At 62.6% G+C, this 16,192-nt stretch overlaps 13 non-coding genes across 13 annotated transcripts; 9 read left to right on the top strand and 4 right to left on the bottom strand.

The window, feature by feature from the left end:
- Positions 1-53: 53 nt before the first annotated feature.
- On the top strand, positions 54-125 carry Trnad-guc (transfer RNA aspartic acid (anticodon GUC)). Its single transcript has one exon. It is a non-coding gene; the product is annotated as a tRNA-Asp (tRNA).
- Positions 126-721: 596 nt separating this feature from the next.
- Trnag-ucc (transfer RNA glycine (anticodon UCC)) lies at positions 722-793 on the top strand. Its single transcript has one exon. It is a non-coding gene; the product is annotated as a tRNA-Gly (tRNA).
- A 283-nt stretch (positions 794-1,076) lies between these two features.
- On the top strand, positions 1,077-1,148 carry Trnae-cuc (transfer RNA glutamic acid (anticodon CUC)). Its single transcript has one exon. It is a non-coding gene; the product is annotated as a tRNA-Glu (tRNA).
- A 4,021-nt stretch (positions 1,149-5,169) lies between these two features.
- Positions 5,170-5,240, bottom strand: Trnag-gcc (transfer RNA glycine (anticodon GCC)). Its single transcript has one exon. It is a non-coding gene; the product is annotated as a tRNA-Gly (tRNA).
- A 492-nt stretch (positions 5,241-5,732) lies between these two features.
- Positions 5,733-5,815, bottom strand: Trnal-cag (transfer RNA leucine (anticodon CAG)). Its single transcript has one exon. It is a non-coding gene; the product is annotated as a tRNA-Leu (tRNA).
- Positions 5,816-6,382: 567 nt separating this feature from the next.
- Trnad-guc (transfer RNA aspartic acid (anticodon GUC)) lies at positions 6,383-6,454 on the top strand. Its single transcript has one exon. It is a non-coding gene; the product is annotated as a tRNA-Asp (tRNA).
- Positions 6,455-7,050: 596 nt separating this feature from the next.
- Trnag-ucc (transfer RNA glycine (anticodon UCC)) lies at positions 7,051-7,122 on the top strand. Its single transcript has one exon. It is a non-coding gene; the product is annotated as a tRNA-Gly (tRNA).
- A 283-nt stretch (positions 7,123-7,405) lies between these two features.
- On the top strand, positions 7,406-7,477 carry Trnae-cuc (transfer RNA glutamic acid (anticodon CUC)). The gene has a single exon. It is a non-coding gene; the product is annotated as a tRNA-Glu (tRNA).
- A 4,013-nt stretch (positions 7,478-11,490) lies between these two features.
- On the bottom strand, positions 11,491-11,561 carry Trnag-gcc (transfer RNA glycine (anticodon GCC)). Its single transcript has one exon. It is a non-coding gene; the product is annotated as a tRNA-Gly (tRNA).
- Positions 11,562-12,053: 492 nt separating this feature from the next.
- Positions 12,054-12,136, bottom strand: Trnal-cag (transfer RNA leucine (anticodon CAG)). Its single transcript has one exon. It is a non-coding gene; the product is annotated as a tRNA-Leu (tRNA).
- Positions 12,137-12,703: 567 nt separating this feature from the next.
- Trnad-guc (transfer RNA aspartic acid (anticodon GUC)) lies at positions 12,704-12,775 on the top strand. Its single transcript has one exon. It is a non-coding gene; the product is annotated as a tRNA-Asp (tRNA).
- Positions 12,776-13,371: 596 nt separating this feature from the next.
- On the top strand, positions 13,372-13,443 carry Trnag-ucc (transfer RNA glycine (anticodon UCC)). The gene has a single exon. It is a non-coding gene; the product is annotated as a tRNA-Gly (tRNA).
- Positions 13,444-13,726: 283 nt separating this feature from the next.
- Trnae-cuc (transfer RNA glutamic acid (anticodon CUC)) lies at positions 13,727-13,798 on the top strand. Its single transcript has one exon. It is a non-coding gene; the product is annotated as a tRNA-Glu (tRNA).
- The last annotated feature ends 2,394 nt before the right edge of the window (positions 13,799-16,192 follow it).

Raw genomic sequence — 16,192 nt, 5'->3', positions numbered from 1 at the left:
AGGGCCGGGCGTGTGTGGAGAGGGTCGGTGTGTCCCAGACGGCGGCGGCGTCGTCCTCGTTAGTATAGTGGTGAGTATCCCCGCCTGTCACGCGGGAGACCGGGGTTCGATTCCCCGACGGGGAGACTGCGCTCCTTGTTTTCTTTCTTCTTTTCCTTGGGCCCACCGCGGGCCGTCGGCTCCTCGCTTCCCTCTTCGGGACGGCCCGGCAGCGCGGAGCCCGGGCGCCCCGCGGCCACCTGGCCTCGGTCGCTGAGGCGCCGTCGGCGTCGCGGTCCCCGTCACGGGTCTGGACGCGCGGACGAGCGAGCGAGCGAGCAGGCGGTCCCCCGAAGTGGGCGCTGGGTGGCGCGGGTGGCGACGAAGGGAGACGCCGTGGCTTTTGCGGCCGTCGCGTCGCCGCGCCCGCGCCCAGCCCGCCGGGGAGGCTCGGGAGCCGCGGAGCCCAGGGCTCCGGAGCAGCCAGGCGGCCGGAGCGCGCAGGGCGCCCGGGAGGAAGCGGGCGGCCAGGCTCGCCAGCCCGCCCGTTCCGAGTGTGGAGCAGGCGGGAGCTCAGGGCGGGCGCTGTGCAGGACGGGCCGGGCCGGGGGTGGCTGGAGCTGGCCGTGCCCCCGGCGAAGCGAGGCCCGGGGCTCCCGAGCCCAGCCCCAGCCCACGCCGCAGGAGCGCTGGCCACGCGCGCCAGTCCCGGGCGGCCTGTGTGTGCTGGACGTGCCGTGCGGCGTTGGTGGTATAGTGGTGAGCATAGCTGCCTTCCAAGCAGTTGACCCGGGTTCGATTCCCGGCCAACGCAACGCAACGCAGGGAGCCGACCTTTTAGCCAGCTCCAGCTGTGGCTCGGCCTGTGGCAGTGAAGGAGAGCGCTGTGGATGGTCGTGGCTTGGCCCGGCTTTGCTTGGCTTGGCTCCCGGAGACGGGGATTGGAGGTGCGCCAGGCTACGGGTTGTTTTGGTTTTGGCCAGCCCTAGCCCAAAGTCCTGGGTCCGGCGGGTGCCAGGTGTCCCGCGGTGGCGAGCGCCCAGCCGAGCACTCCAGCTGGGTGGCAGGAGGCGCGTGGTGTGGGAGCGGTGGCACGCTCCCTGGTGGTCTAGTGGTTAGGATTCGGCGCTCTCACCGCCGCGGCCCGGGTTCGATTCCCGGTCAGGGAAGCTCCTCTTCTTTCTTCCTTTCCCCACTTGACTCCCCTACTCTCTTCATCCACTTTCCAACCTGCCTCGCCCTCTTTTGGGACACTCCCTGCCTCGCTAGCTCGTTTCTCCTCCAGGTCCCCATCAGTCAATCCTCTTCCTCCTGCCGTGTTCATGGACTCCTCTCTTGCACCCTGTCTCGCCACCTTCAGCCTCCTTCCTCTCCTTCTGCCTTTCTCTTATATTCAATCCCCGCCCCGCCGCTCTTTTCTGACCCTCACAAGCCTGGCTAGCTGAGAGAGGAATGCTGACATTACACCATCACCATCGACCCATTCACACACACACACACACACACACACACACACACACACACACACACACACACACTCTAGGGTACCCAACTTCCTCCCCACCTCCCCTCGTCCCCGAGGACCAACATAGGTGCGCTACCTCTGGTGGAGGGCCAGGACTCTTTCTCAGAGTGGTTTGGGCCCTACCTCTTGTGGCTCCCGACACATCCTACCGCTATCCCCAGTGGTGAGTGGGGCTAGGCCCTCCACTTGGGTCTCCTGGGGGGGGGTCTCGGAGGCCAGGTGGCATCAGACATTGGATTTGTACCTCCTCTGGCCGGGCATGGAGTGCTGAACTCTGGTTTGTCTCCACCTGTGGCAGTGGGTTTGAGGCCACCAGAGCTGAGCCAGTGTGGATGGAGATTTCCCCCCTCCCCTCGTCCCCCTCCAATCCCCAGCAGCACAAACAACCTCCCCCAAAGAGATAGGCAAGAGTGTGACGAGGCATCAGGAGGTAGGCCGCTGGAAAGTGGACACGGGACAGCTAGCTTGAGGCAAAGGCCGGGAGATCAGCGTGCGTCTGGTTGGATAAGAAGCAAGGGTGTGGCTTGTTTGGCCACACTGACCTCGGTAGGTGTGGTGACAGGAGCGTGGGCCGGAGGACACTGGATGGACGTTTCCGAGTGGCCGGGAGGCAACAGAGGATGTGCTCCCTTGGAGCCGTCCTAGTGTCCCACTGTGCTCTCCACCTCAAGTCCCAGCCCAGATCCATCCTGGGCGGCTGCTTCGCAGTCAAGCGCACAGCTCCCTGGGCTTGCCAGCCCAACTCCCTTTGGAAGGAAGCTGGCGTGGGGGCGGCCAGGCCGGCAGTCGACCTGCCTGCCGGTGTGCGTGCGTGGACACAGTGCTGCTTGCCACCTGTGCAGAGGAGCCGCTGTGTGTGCTGTCCACGAGACCGCCAGGAGCCGGGCTGGCTGTCCCTCGGATGGAGCTGGGTCCTGAGGGTGTGCTCTCGGTGGGTGAACGTCGCCGTCCTCCTGGGTGGCAGGCATCCCAGGAAGCTGGGCTCAAAGCTGGGACAGCTGGAAGGGATGGTTGGAGAGGAAGGGTGTGGGTGCTGGGAGGTGGGAGAACGGCTGTGGAAAGTGAGGGGAAAGGGCTGCACCTAGGGCTCTGTGGAGCCTCAGAGCAGTAGAGCATAAGACCCCACACCCTGAGAGACTGTGCTGGCTGGCTTGTGGGTGGACACTAAAGGAGCATGGGTCTCAGGACATAGGAGGAGGCCAGGTCAAGGAGACTGGGTGATGGTGAGGAGTGGACAGCCAAACAAGTGAGAGAAGCCTGTGGGAAGGGTGGTGGGGTTGGAGGCAGGGGGTGGCATGTAGGGCCCTGTGGTGAGTGCTGGGTGAGCCAGGGACTGAGTGGGCATCTGAGGGGAAGGGGGAGGAGCAGCACGGAACAGATTGGAGGAACTGGCCAAGGCCAGCAAGATCAAGACCCTCTGATCACAGAGAGTTCCCCACAGACAGGCAGGCAGGCAGACAGACAGACAGACAGAGACATGAGAGGAAGAGATAGACAGAGAGATGGTGGAAGAGAGAGGAGAGAGTGACCCAGACAGAAGACAGATGGACAGACAGACAGACAGACAGACAGGTGGACAGACAAGTAGCTGAGAGAGGGGGGCAGGGAGGGATGGAGGGAGAATGAGAGACAGAGGCAGAGGCTGAGGCAGAGCCTGAGAAAGACTGAGGGGAAAGAGACAGAGAGACAGACAGACAGACAGACAGACAGACAGAGACAAAGAGAAACATGAGAGAAAGAGGTAGGCCAAGAGATGGTGGAAGAGAGAGGAGAGAGTGACCCAGATAGAAGACAGACAGACAGACAGACAGAGACACAGACAGACTGACAAGCCAAGCAGGCAGGCAGGCAGGCAGACAGACAGACAGACACTCAGACCGATGGGAGCTGAGAGAGGGGGGCAGGGAGGAAAGGAGGGAGAGAGAGCCAGAGGCAGAGGCAGAGCCTGAGAAAGAGAGAGGGAGAAAGAGAAAGACAGATAGACGGACGGACGGACGGACGGACGGATGGCGAGCGAGAGCCAGAGCGAGAGTGAGAGCTAGAGAGATTTGATGTATACAGGCAGAGAAGCAAAACATGACGCAGTCACGCACTGCATGGGCCGGGAATCGAACCCGGGCCTCCCGCGTGGCAGGCGACAATTCTACCACTGAACCACCCATGCACAGAGCTAGTCTTTGCTAGTCATGCCGCACATGGGCTTCCAGTCAGCCCAGGGCCGGTGGTGACCTCACTGCCCTGTGTGAGCAACCACTGGTTTCAAGGATGCACCAGGCTCCAGCATGGCCCAGGATTCGTGATGGCACAGGGGAGCCAGGCGATGGCAAGTAGAAGGAAAGCTGCCTCCCACAGGTCGGTTGAGAGGGGGCCTTAGGCTGCCTGGCGCTGCAGGGAGAGTTTGGGGGTGAGTGGACGGGAACTAGACTCCTCCCGACCCTGCTGGACCACCCATCGGGTCCCGGGCGGCCATCCTCGTCAGCGCATGCCCTGCGCTGCCCTGCCCTGTCATGCCAAGTGCCCTGTGTGGCTCTGGGTGACACAGGCAAGGTCGCGGTGTGCACGTGGTGATTCTATTGGAAGTCCTGGGAGGTGCCTGGCGTGCTTGGATGACGCTGGGGCACTGATGGAGAGCAGAGAGCAGGGGCTGTGTCCACTGGGAAAGGTTCAGGACCAACCTAGATGCCCCTCAGTCGAGGAGTGGATCGACAAGGTGTGGTGTTTCTACACACCGGAATGGTATGCTGCTGTCAGAAAGAACGACATCGCCCCATTTGTGAGGAAATGGAAAGACTTGGAAAAAATCATAGTAAGTGAACTAAGCCAGACTCAGAGGAACATAGGCTCAATGGGTTCCCTCCTTTGTCATAATCAGCAGAAACCTTGGGCTCTCCTAGCAGAGATTGACACTAGAACAAAAGCTAGAAGATCCATAAGGCTGTATAGCATGATGCTAAATGAAAGGACCTCCAGGATATAGAAACAAAAGCCATCTAATGAGTGATGGTTGTCCTTGATGGACTATGCTATGTCTCATCTCTTTTGCTGTCCCTTGGTTATCTCATAATGTGACAGTGTTTTACCACGTTATCTGATATCTTGTATATATGCTCATTTGGTTATTTGAAATAGGATAGGTAAGGGGGGAGGGGGAAACGAGACGGGGGTGGGGTGGGGTGAGGGAAATGGGGACCAAGACCTGAGAAAGGGTTATCTATGTCTGTGAAGTAATGCACCTTCTATCTGGTGAATATAAGGTAACCCTTCTATGAATGACAATAACAAATATGAAAAAAAAACAACAAACCAAAATCACTACAAAAAAAGAGAAAAAGGATGCAGGGTGAGCTAGATACAAGTGTGGAGCCAGGTGAACCTGTGAAGGCCCGGGAGGTGTCCAGGCCAGCGTGCAGGTGCCGTGTGCTGGGCTGTTTGCAGGGAAGGAGTGGTGGGCAAAGAGGGAAAAGGTGTGTGTGTGTGTGTGTCTGTGTCTGTGTGTGTGTGTGTCCTTGTGAGTAAGGGCGAGGCAGGAGGAAAGGAAAGGAAAAGGAGAGAGAGAGAGAGAGAGAGAGTGTGTGTGTGTGTGTGTGTGTCCTTGTGGGTAAGGGCGAGGCAGGAGGAAAGTAAGTAGCCGAGGCACAGGACCAAAATGCAATGAGGAAGGGCACTGCATGGGCCGGGAATCGAACCCGGGCCTCCCGCGTGGCAGGCGAGAATTCTACCACTGAACCACCCATGCATAGTGTACTCACACCTCCCGGCCTTCATACAGTCGTGCGCCCACAGGGGAAAGGGACGGCGGTCGGCTCCCCGTGCGTGGCTGGCTGGGTGGGTGTGTGCGGGGTGTGTGTGTGTGGTGCGGACAGTGTGTGAAGAGGCAGCGCGGAGGGCGTGCAGAATGGTGAGGGCAAGGGGAGACGGCGGGCAGAGCGAGCCGCTGGAGGAAAGAGGGAGGAGGGAGCCGTAGACGGAAGGGGCCAAGCGTCCAGCTGGCTTGCAGGGTGGTGTGCGGGAATGGGCTTGGGCCGCGCGTTGAAGGCGCCCGCGCGCGCTGGCAGGTGGGAGCGGGCGCGAGACGCGAGAGGCAAGGGTGGCAGCAGGCGGGCTCCAAGGTGCGAGACGCTGTCCAGGGAGCGAGCGAGGTAGCCAGCATCGCCACGCTTGTTGGTTTGGCTGGGCAGGCGGCAGGCAGGGTTCCCCGACGATTGGATTCGTGTCCAAAAGGCGAGGCTGTCAGGAGTGGGATTCGAACCCACGCCTCCAGGGGAGACTGCGACCTGAACGCAGCGCCTTAGACCGCTCGGCCATCCTGACGGCGCGGCGCGGCTGGCAGCTTCCCTGCCCGCCTGGATGGAGGGAGCCGCGCTCCGTGTGGGGCCGCCGGGCGGGCCCTGCCCTAGGTAGGGCTCGAGGGCTCAGTGGCACGACGGGCACGCCCGTGGCCGCGATCGAGCGGCGTCGCCTGGCCTGCCAGCCCGAGGCGCGCAAGCCCCGGGCCCTGCCCGCATCCGTGCGGGCCGGCCGTCGCCTGTTGCTCTGGTCCTCAGGCGGTGGCAGCGTGCGACGGCGTCCGGGGCGGGCGAGGGCGGGGGGCTGGGGTGGGGGGTGGATGGCCGGGTGGTTGCTCGGCAGGCGGGTGGGGCCGGGCTCGTGGGCAGAGTGCGCCGAGTGGCGCGGCGGCCTGGAGTCCGGGCTGGTCGGGTCGGAGGCCAGGCAGGGCAGGCGCGGGCCCCAGGCCGAGGCTGTGGCAGGGCGCGGGGGGCCGGGACAGCGGGGCCCCAGGGCCGCGGGGCCGCAGGGCCGCGGGGCCGCAGGGCTGCAGGGCTGCAGGGCCGGGCGTGTGTGGAGAGGGTCGGTGTGTCCCAGACGGCGGCGGCGTCGTCCTCGTTAGTATAGTGGTGAGTATCCCCGCCTGTCACGCGGGAGACCGGGGTTCGATTCCCCGACGGGGAGACTGCGCTCCTTGTTTTCTTTCTTCTTTTCCTTGGGCCCACCGCGGGCCGTCGGCTCCTCGCTTCCCTCTTCGGGACGGCCCGGCAGCGCGGAGCCCGGGCGCCCCGCGGCCACCTGGGCTCGGTCGCTGAGGCGCCGTCGGCGTCGCGGTCCCCGTCACGGGTCTGGACGCGCGGACGAGCGAGCGAGCGAGCAGGCGGTCCCCCGAAGTGGGCGCTGGGTGGCGCGGGTGGCGACGAAGGGAGACGCCGTGGCTTTTGCGGCCGTCGCGTCGCCGCGCCCGCGCCCAGCCCGCCGGGGAGGCTCGGGAGCCGCGGAGCCCAGGGCTCCGGAGCAGCCAGGCGGCCGGAGCGCGCAGGGCGCCCGGGAGGAAGCGGGCGGCCAGGCTCGCCAGCCCGCCCGTTCCGAGTGTGGAGCAGGCGGGAGCTCAGGGCGGGCGCTGTGCAGGACGGGCCGGGCCGGGGGTGGCTGGAGCTGGCCGTGCCCCCGGCGAAGCGAGGCCCGGGGCTCCCGAGCCCAGCCCCAGCCCACGCCGCAGGAGCGCTGGCCACGCGCGCCAGTCCCGGGCGGCCTGTGTGTGCTGGACGTGCCGTGCGGCGTTGGTGGTATAGTGGTGAGCATAGCTGCCTTCCAAGCAGTTGACCCGGGTTCGATTCCCGGCCAACGCAACGCAACGCAGGGAGCCGACCTTTTAGCCAGCTCCAGCTGTGGCTCGGCCTGTGGCAGTGAAGGAGAGCGCTGTGGATGGTCGTGGCTTGGCCCGGCTTTGCTTGGCTTGGCTCCCGGAGACGGGGATTGGAGGTGCGCCAGGCTACGGGTTGTTTTGGTTTTGGCCAGCCCTAGCCCAAAGTCCTGGGTCCGGCGGGTGCCAGGTGTCCCGCGGTGGCGAGCGCCCAGCCGAGCACTCCAGCTGGGTGGCAGGAGGCGCGTGGTGTGGGAGCGGTGGCACGCTCCCTGGTGGTCTAGTGGTTAGGATTCGGCGCTCTCACCGCCGCGGCCCGGGTTCGATTCCCGGTCAGGGAAGCTCCTCTTCTTTCTTCCTTTCCCCACTTGACTCCCCTACTCTCTTCATCCACTTTCCAACCTGCCTCGCCCTCTTTTGGGACACTCCCTGCCTCGCTAGCTCGTTTCTCCTCCAGGTCCCCATCAGTCAATCCTCTTCCTCCTGCCGTGTTCATGGACTCCTCTCTTGCACCCTGTCTCGCCACCTTCAGCCTCCTTCCTCTCCTTCTGCCTTTCTCTTATATTCAATCCCCGCCCCGCCGCTCTTTTCTGACCCTCACAAGCCTGGCTAGCTGAGAGAGGAATGCTGACATTACACCATCACCATCGACCCATTCACACACACACACACACACACACACACACACACACACACACACACTCTAGGGTACCCAACTTCCTCCCCACCTCCCCTCGTCCCCGAGGACCAACATAGGTGCGCTACCTCTGGTGGAGGGCCAGGACTCTTTCTCAGAGTGGTTTGGGCCCTACCTCTTGTGGCTCCCGACACATCCTACCGCTATCCCCAGTGGTGAGTGGGGCTAGGCCCTCCACTTGGGTCTCCTGGGGGGGGGTCTCGGAGGCCAGGTGGCATCAGACATTGGATTTGTACCTCCTCTGGCCGGGCATGGAGTGCTGAACTCTGGTTTGTCTCCACCTGTGGCAGTGGGTTTGAGGCCACCAGAGCTGAGCCAGTGTGGATGGAGATTTCCCCCCTCCCCTCGTCCCCCTCCAATCCCCAGCAGCACAAACAACCTCCCCCAAAGAGATAGGCAAGAGTGTGACGAGGCATCAGGAGGTAGGCCGCTGGAAAGTGGACACGGGACAGCTAGCTTGAGGCAAAGGCCGGGAGATCAGCGTGCGTCTGGTTGGATAAGAAGCAAGGGTGTGGCTTGTTTGGCCACACTGACCTCGGTAGGTGTGGTGACAGGAGCGTGGGCCGGAGGACACTGGATGGACGTTTCCGAGTGGCCGGGAGGCAACAGAGGATGTGCTCCCTTGGAGCCGTCCTAGTGTCCCACTGTGCTCTCCACCTCAAGTCCCAGCCCAGATCCATCCTGGGCGGCTGCTTCGCAGTCAAGCGCACAGCTCCCTGGGCTTGCCAGCCCAACTCCCTTTGGAAGGAAGCTGGCGTGGGGGCGGCCAGGCCGGCAGTCGACCTGCCTGCCGGTGTGCGTGCGTGGACACAGTGCTGCTTGCCACCTGTGCAGAGGAGCCGCTGTGTGTGCTGTCCACGAGACCGCCAGGAGCCGGGCTGGCTGTCCCTCGGATGGAGCTGGGTCCTGAGGGTGTGCTCTCGGTGGGTGAACGTCGCCGTCCTCCTGGGTGGCAGGCATCCCAGGAAGCTGGGCTCAAAGCTGGGACAGCTGGAAGGGATGGTTGGAGAGGAAGGGTGTGGGTGCTGGGAGGTGGGAGAACGGCTGTGGAAAGTGAGGGGAAAGGGCTGCACCTAGGGCTCTGTGGAGCCTCAGAGCAGTAGAGCATAAGACCCCACACCCTGAGAGACTGTGCTGGCTGGCTTGTGGGTGGACACTAAAGGAGCATGGGTCTCAGGACATAGGAGGAGGCCAGGTCAAGGAGACTGGGTGATGGTGAGGAGTGGACAGCCAAACAAGTGAGAGAAGCCTGTGGGAAGGGTGGTGGGGTTGGAGGCAGGGGGTGGCATGTAGGGCCCTGTGGTGAGTGCTGGGTGAGCCAGGGACTGAGTGGGCATCTGAGGGGAAGGGGGAGGAGCAGCACGGAACAGATTGGAGGAACTGGCCAAGGCCAGCAAGATCAAGACCCTCTGATCACAGAGAGTTCCCCACAGACAGGCAGGCAGGCAGACAGACAGACAGACAGAGACATGAGAGGAAGAGATAGACAGAGAGATGGTGGAAGAGAGAGGAGAGAGTGACCCAGACAGAAGACAGATGGACAGACAGACAGACAGACAGACAGGTGGACAGACAAGTAGCTGAGAGAGGGGGGCAGGGAGGGATGGAGGGAGAATGAGAGACAGAGGCAGAGGCTGAGGCAGAGCCTGAGAAAGACTGAGGGGAAAGAGACAGAGAGACAGACAGACAGACAGACAGACAGACAGAGACAAAGAGAAACATGAGAGAAAGAGGTAGGCCAAGAGATGGTGGAAGAGAGAGGAGAGAGTGACCCAGATAGAAGACAGACAGACAGACAGACAGAGACACAGACAGACTGACAAGCCAAGCAGGCAGGCAGGCAGGCAGACAGACAGACAGACACTCAGACCGATGGGAGCTGAGAGAGGGGGGCAGGGAGGAAAGGAGGGAGAGAGAGCCAGAGGCAGAGGCAGAGCCTGAGAAAGAGAGAGGGAGAAAGAGAAAGACAGATAGACGGACGGACGGACGGACGGACGGACGGCGAGCGAGAGCCAGAGCGAGAGTGAGAGCTAGAGAGATTTGATGTATACAGGCAGAGAAGCAAAACATGACGCAGTCACGCACTGCATGGGCCGGGAATCGAACCCGGGCCTCCCGCGTGGCAGGCGACAATTCTACCACTGAACCACCCATGCACAGAGCTAGTCTTTGCTAGTCATGCCGCACATGGGCTTCCAGTCAGCCCAGGGCCGGTGGTGACCTCACTGCCCTGTGTGAGCAACCACTGGTTTCAAGGATGCACCAGGCTCCAGCATGGCCCAGGATTCGTGATGGCACAGGGGAGCCAGGCGATGGCAAGTAGAAGGAAAGCTGCCTCCCACAGGTCGGTTGAGAGGGGGCCTTAGGCTGCCTGGCGCTGCAGGGAGAGTTTGGGGGTGAGTGGACGGGAACTAGACTCCTCCCGACCCTGCTGGACCACCCATCGGGTCCCGGGCGGCCATCCTCGTCAGCGCATGCCCTGCGCTGCCCTGCCCTGTCATGCCAAGTGCCCTGTGTGGCTCTGGGTGACACAGGCAAGGTCGCGGTGTGCACGTGGTGATTCTATTGGAAGTCCTGGGAGGTGCCTGGCGTGCTTGGATGACGCTGGGGCACTGATGGAGAGCAGAGAGCAGGGGCTGTGTCCACTGGGAAAGGTTCAGGACCAACCTAGATGCCCCTCAGTCGAGGAGTGGATCGACAAGGTGTGGTGTTTCTACACACCGGAATGGTATGCTGCTGTCAGAAAGAACGACATCGCCCCATTTGTGAGGAAATGGAAAGACTTGGAAAAAATCATAGTAAGTGAACTAAGCCAGACTCAGAGGAACATAGGCTCAATGGGTTCCCTCCTTTGTCATAATCAGCAGAAACCTTGGGCTCTCCTAGCAGAGATTGACACTAGAACAAAAGCTAGAAGATCCATAAGGCTGTATAGCATGATGCTAAATGAAAGGACCTCCAGGATATAGAAACAAAAGCCATCTAATGAGTGATGGTTGTCCTTGATGGACTATGCTATGTCTCATCTCTTTTGCTGTCCCTTGGTTATCTCATAATGTGACAGTGTTTTACCACGTTATCTGATATCTTGTATATATGCTCATTTGGTTATTTGAAATAGGATAGGTAAGGGGGGAGGGGGAAACGAGACGGGGGTGGGGTGGGGTGAGGGAAATGGGGACCAAGACCTGAGAAAGGGTTATCTATGTCTGTGAAGTAATGCACCTTCTATCTGGTGAATATAAGGTAACCCTTCTATGAATGACAATAACAAATATGAAAAAAAAACAACAAACCAAAATCACTACAAAAAAAGAGAAAAAGGATGCAGGGTGAGCTAGATACAAGTGTGGAGCCAGGTGAACCTGTGAAGGCCCGGGAGGTGTCCAGGCCAGCGTGCAGGTGCCGTGTGCTGGGCTGTTTGCAGGGAAGGAGTGGTGGGCAAAGAGGGAAAAGGTGTGTGTGTGTGTGTGTCTGTGTCTGTGTGTGTGTGTGTCCTTGTGAGTAAGGGCGAGGCAGGAGGAAAGGAAAGGAAAAGGAGAGAGAGAGAGAGAGAGAGAGTGTGTGTGTGTGTGTGTGTGTCCTTGTGGGTAAGGGCGAGGCAGGAGGAAAGTAAGTAGCCGAGGCACAGGACCAAAATGCAATGAGGAAGGGCACTGCATGGGCCGGGAATCGAACCCGGGCCTCCCGCGTGGCAGGCGAGAATTCTACCACTGAACCACCCATGCATAGTGTACTCACACCTCCCGGCCTTCATACAGTCGTGCGCCCACAGGGGAAAGGGACGGCGGTCGGCTCCCCGTGCGTGGCTGGCTGGGTGGGTGTGTGCGGGGTGTGTGTGTGTGGTGCGGACAGTGTGTGAAGAGGCAGCGCGGAGGGCGTGCAGAATGGTGAGGGCAAGGGGAGACGGCGGGCAGAGCGAGCCGCTGGAGGAAAGAGGGAGGAGGGAGCCGTAGACGGAAGGGGCCAAGCGTCCAGCTGGCTTGCAGGGTGGTGTGCGGGAATGGGCTTGGGCCGCGCGTTGAAGGCGCCCGCGCGCGCTGGCAGGTGGGAGCGGGCGCGAGACGCGAGAGGCAAGGGTGGCAGCAGGCGGGCTCCAAGGTGCGAGACGCTGTCCAGGGAGCGAGCGAGGTAGCCAGCATCGCCACGCTTGTTGGTTTGGCTGGGCAGGCGGCAGGCAGGGTTCCCCGACGATTGGATTCGTGTCCAAAAGGCGAGGCTGTCAGGAGTGGGATTCGAACCCACGCCTCCAGGGGAGACTGCGACCTGAACGCAGCGCCTTAGACCGCTCGGCCATCCTGACGGCGCGGCGCGGCTGGCAGCTTCCCTGCCCGCCTGGATGGAGGGAGCCGCGCTCCGTGTGGGGCCGCCGGGCGGGCCCTGCCCTAGGTAGGGCTCGAGGGCTCAGTGGCACGACGGGCACGCCCGTGGCCGCGATCGAGCGGCGTCGCCTGGCCTGCCAGCCCGAGGCGCGCAAGCCCCGGGCCCTGCCCGCATCCGTGCGGGCCGGCCGTCGCCTGTTGCTCTGGTCCTCAGGCGGTGGCAGCGTGCGACGGCGTCCGGGGCGGGCGAGGGCGGGGGGCTGGGGTGGGGGGTGGATGGCCGGGTGGTTGCTCGGCAGGCGGGTGGGGCCGGGCTCGTGGGCAGAGTGCGCCGAGTGGCGCGGCGGCCTGGAGTCCGGGCTGGTCGGGTCGGAGGCCAGGCAGGGCAGGCGCGGGCCCCAGGCCGAGGCTGTGGCAGGGCGCGGGGGGCCGGGACAGCGGGGCCCCAGGGCCGCGGGGCCGCAGGGCCGCGGGGCCGCAGGGCTGCAGGGCTGCAGGGCCGGGCGTGTGTGGAGAGGGTCGGTGTGTCCCAGACGGCGGCGGCGTCGTCCTCGTTAGTATAGTGGTGAGTATCCCCGCCTGTCACGCGGGAGACCGGGGTTCGATTCCCCGACGGGGAGACTGCGCTCCTTGTTTTCTTTCTTCTTTTCCTTGGGCCCACCGCGGGCCGTCGGCTCCTCGCTTCCCTCTTCGGGACGGCCCGGCAGCGCGGAGCCCGGGCGCCCCGCGGCCACCTGGGCTCGGTCGCTGAGGCGCCGTCGGCGTCGCGGTCCCCGTCACGGGTCTGGACGCGCGGACGAGCGAGCGAGCGAGCAGGCGGTCCCCCGAAGTGGGCGCTGGGTGGCGCGGGTGGCGACGAAGGGAGACGCCGTGGCTTTTGCGGCCGTCGCGTCGCCGCGCCCGCGCCCAGCCCGCCGGGGAGGCTCGGGAGCCGCGGAGCCCAGGGCTCCGGAGCAGCCAGGCGGCCGGAGCGCGCAGGGCGCCCGGGAGGAAGCGGACGGCCAGGCTCGCCAGCCCGCCCGTTCCGAGTGTGGAGCAGGCGGGAGCTCAGGGCGGGCGCTGTGCAGGACGGGCCGGGCCGGGGGTGGCTGGAGCTGGCCGTGCCCCCGGCGAAGCGAGGCCCGGGGCTCCCGAGCCCAGCCCCAGCCCACGCCGCAGGAGCGCTGGCCACGCGCGCCAGTCCCGGGCGGCCTGTGTGTGCTGGACGTGCCGTGCGGCGTTGGTGGTATAGTGGTGAGCATAGCTGCCTTCCAAGCAGTTGACCCGGGTTCGATTCCCGGCCAACGCAACGCAACGCAGGGAGCCGACCTTTTAGCCAGCTCCAGCTGTGGCTCGGCCTGTGGCAGTGAAGGAGAGCGCTGTGGATGGTCGTGGCTTGGCCCGGCTTTGCTTGGCTTGGCTCCCGGAGACGGGGATTGGAGGTGCGCCAGGCTACGGGTTGTTTTGGTTTTGGCCAGCCCTAGCCCAAAGTCCTGGGTCCGGCGGGTGCCAGGTGTCCCGCGGTGGCGAGCGCCCAGCCGAGCACTCCAGCTGGGTGGCAGGAGGCGCGTGGTGTGGGAGCGGTGGCACGCTCCCTGGTGGTCTAGTGGTTAGGATTCGGCGCTCTCACCGCCGCGGCCCGGGTTCGATTCCCGGTCAGGGAAGCTCCTCTTCTTTCTTCCTTTCCCCACTTGACTCCCCTACTCTCTTCATCCACTTTCCAACCTGCCTCGCCCTCTTTTGGGACACTCCCTGCCTCGCTAGCTCGTTTCTCCTCCAGGTCCCCATCAGTCAATCCTCTTCCTCCTGCCGTGTTCATGGACTCCTCTCTTGCACCCTGTCTCGCCACCTTCAGCCTCCTTCCTCTCCTTCTGCCTTTCTCTTATATTCAATCCCCGCCCCGCCGCTCTTTTCTGACCCTCACAAGCCTGGCTAGCTGAGAGAGGAATGCTGACATTACACCATCACCATCGACCCATTCACACACACACACACACACACACACACACACACACACACACACTCTAGGGTACCCAACTTCCTCCCCACCTCCCCTCGTCCCCGAGGACCAACATAGGTGCGCTACCTCTGGTGGAGGGCCAGGACTCTTTCTCAGAGTGGTTTGGGCCCTACCTCTTGTGGCTCCCGACACATCCTACCGCTATCCCCAGTGGTGAGTGGGGCTAGGCCCTCCACTTGGGTCTCCTGGGGGGGGGTCTCGGAGGCCAGGTGGCATCAGACATTGGATTTGTACCTCCTCTGGCCGGGCATGGAGTGCTGAACTCTGGTTTGTCTCCACCTGTGGCAGTGGGTTTGAGGCCACCAGAGCTGAGCCAGTGTGGATGGAGATTTCCCCCCTCCCCTCGTCCCCCTCCAATCCCCAGCAGCACAAACAACCTCCCCCAAAGAGATAGGCAAGAGTGTGACGAGGCATCAGGAGGTAGGCCGCTGGAAAGTGGACACGGGACAGCTAGCTTGAGGCAAAGGCCGGGAGATCAGCGTGCGTCTGGTTGGATAAGAAGCAAGGGTGTGGCTTGTTTGGCCACACTGACCTCGGTAGGTGTGGTGACAGGAGCGTGGGCCGGAGGACACTGGATGGACGTTTCCGAGTGGCCGGGAGGCAACAGAGGATGTGCTCCCTTGGAGCCGTCCTAGTGTCCCACTGTGCTCTCCACCTCAAGTCCCAGCCCAGATCCATCCTGGGCGGCTGCTTCGCAGTCAAGCGCACAGCTCCCTGGGCTTGCCAGCCCAACTCCCTTTGGAAGGAAGCTGGCGTGGGGGCGGCCAGGCCGGCAGTCGACCTGCCTGCCGGTGTGCGTGCGTGGACACAGTGCTGCTTGCCACCTGTGCAGAGGAGCCGCTGTGTGTGCTGTCCACGAGACCGCCAGGAGCCGGGCTGGCTGTCCCTCGGATGGAGCTGGGTCCTGAGGGTGTGCTCTCGGTGGGTGAACGTCGCCGTCCTCCTGGGTGGCAGGCATCCCAGGAAGCTGGGCTCAAAGCTGGGACAGCTGGAAGGGATGGTTGGAGAGGAAGGGTGTGGGTGCTGGGAGGTGGGAGAACGGCTGTGGAAAGTGAGGGGAAAGGGCTGCACCTAGGGCTCTGTGGAGCCTCAGAGCAGTAGAGCATAAGACCCCACACCCTGAGAGACTGTGCTGGCTGGCTTGTGGGTGGACACTAAAGGAGCATGGGTCTCAGGACATAGGAGGAGGCCAGGTCAAGGAGACTGGGTGATGGTGAGGAGTGGACAGCCAAACAAGTGAGAGAAGCCTGTGGGAAGGGTGGTGGGGTTGGAGGCAGGGGGTGGCATGTAGGGCCCTGTGGTGAGTGCTGGGTGAGCCAGGGACTGAGTGGGCATCTGAGGGGAAGGGGGAGGAGCAGCACGGAACAGATTGGAGGAACTGGCCAAGGCCAGCAAGATCAAGACCCTCTGATCACAGAGAGTTCCCCACAGACAGGCAGGCAGGCAGACAGACAGACAGACAGAGACATGAGAGGAAGAGATAGACAGAGAGATGGTGGAAGAGAGAGGAGAGAGTGACCCAGACAGAAGACAGATGGACAGACAGACAGACAGACAGACAGGTGGACAGACAAGTAGCTGAGAGAGGGGGGCAGGGAGGGATGGAGGGAGAATGAGAGACAGAGGCAGAGGCTGAGGCAGAGCCTGAGAAAGACTGAGGGGAAAGAGACAGAGAGACAGACAGACAGACAGACAGACAGACAGAGACAAAGAGAAACATGAGAGAAAGAGGTAGGCCAAGAGATGGTGGAAGAGAGAGGAGAGAGTGACCCAGATAGAAGACAGACAGACAGACAGACAGAGACACAGACAGACTGACAAGCCAAGCAGGCAGGCAGGCAGGCAGACAGACAGACAGACACTCAGACCGATGGGAGCTGAGAGAGGGGGGCAGGGAGGAAAGGAGGGAGAGAGAGCCAGAGGCAGAGGCAGAGCCTGAGAAAGAGAGAGGGAGAAAGAGAAAGACAGATAGACGGACGGACGGACGGACGGACGGATGGCGAGCGAGAGCCAGAGCGAGAGTGAGAGCTAGAGAGAT

This window comes from Megascapheus bottae, chromosome 10 (assembly GCF_031878675.1).
Source record: "Megascapheus bottae isolate mThoBot1 chromosome 10, mThoBot2.hap1, whole genome shotgun sequence".
Taxonomy (NCBI): Eukaryota; Metazoa; Chordata; class Mammalia; order Rodentia; family Geomyidae; genus Megascapheus; species Megascapheus bottae.
The sequence above is the reverse complement of the archived record's forward strand: the minus strand, read 5'-3'. Positions and strand labels throughout refer to the sequence as shown.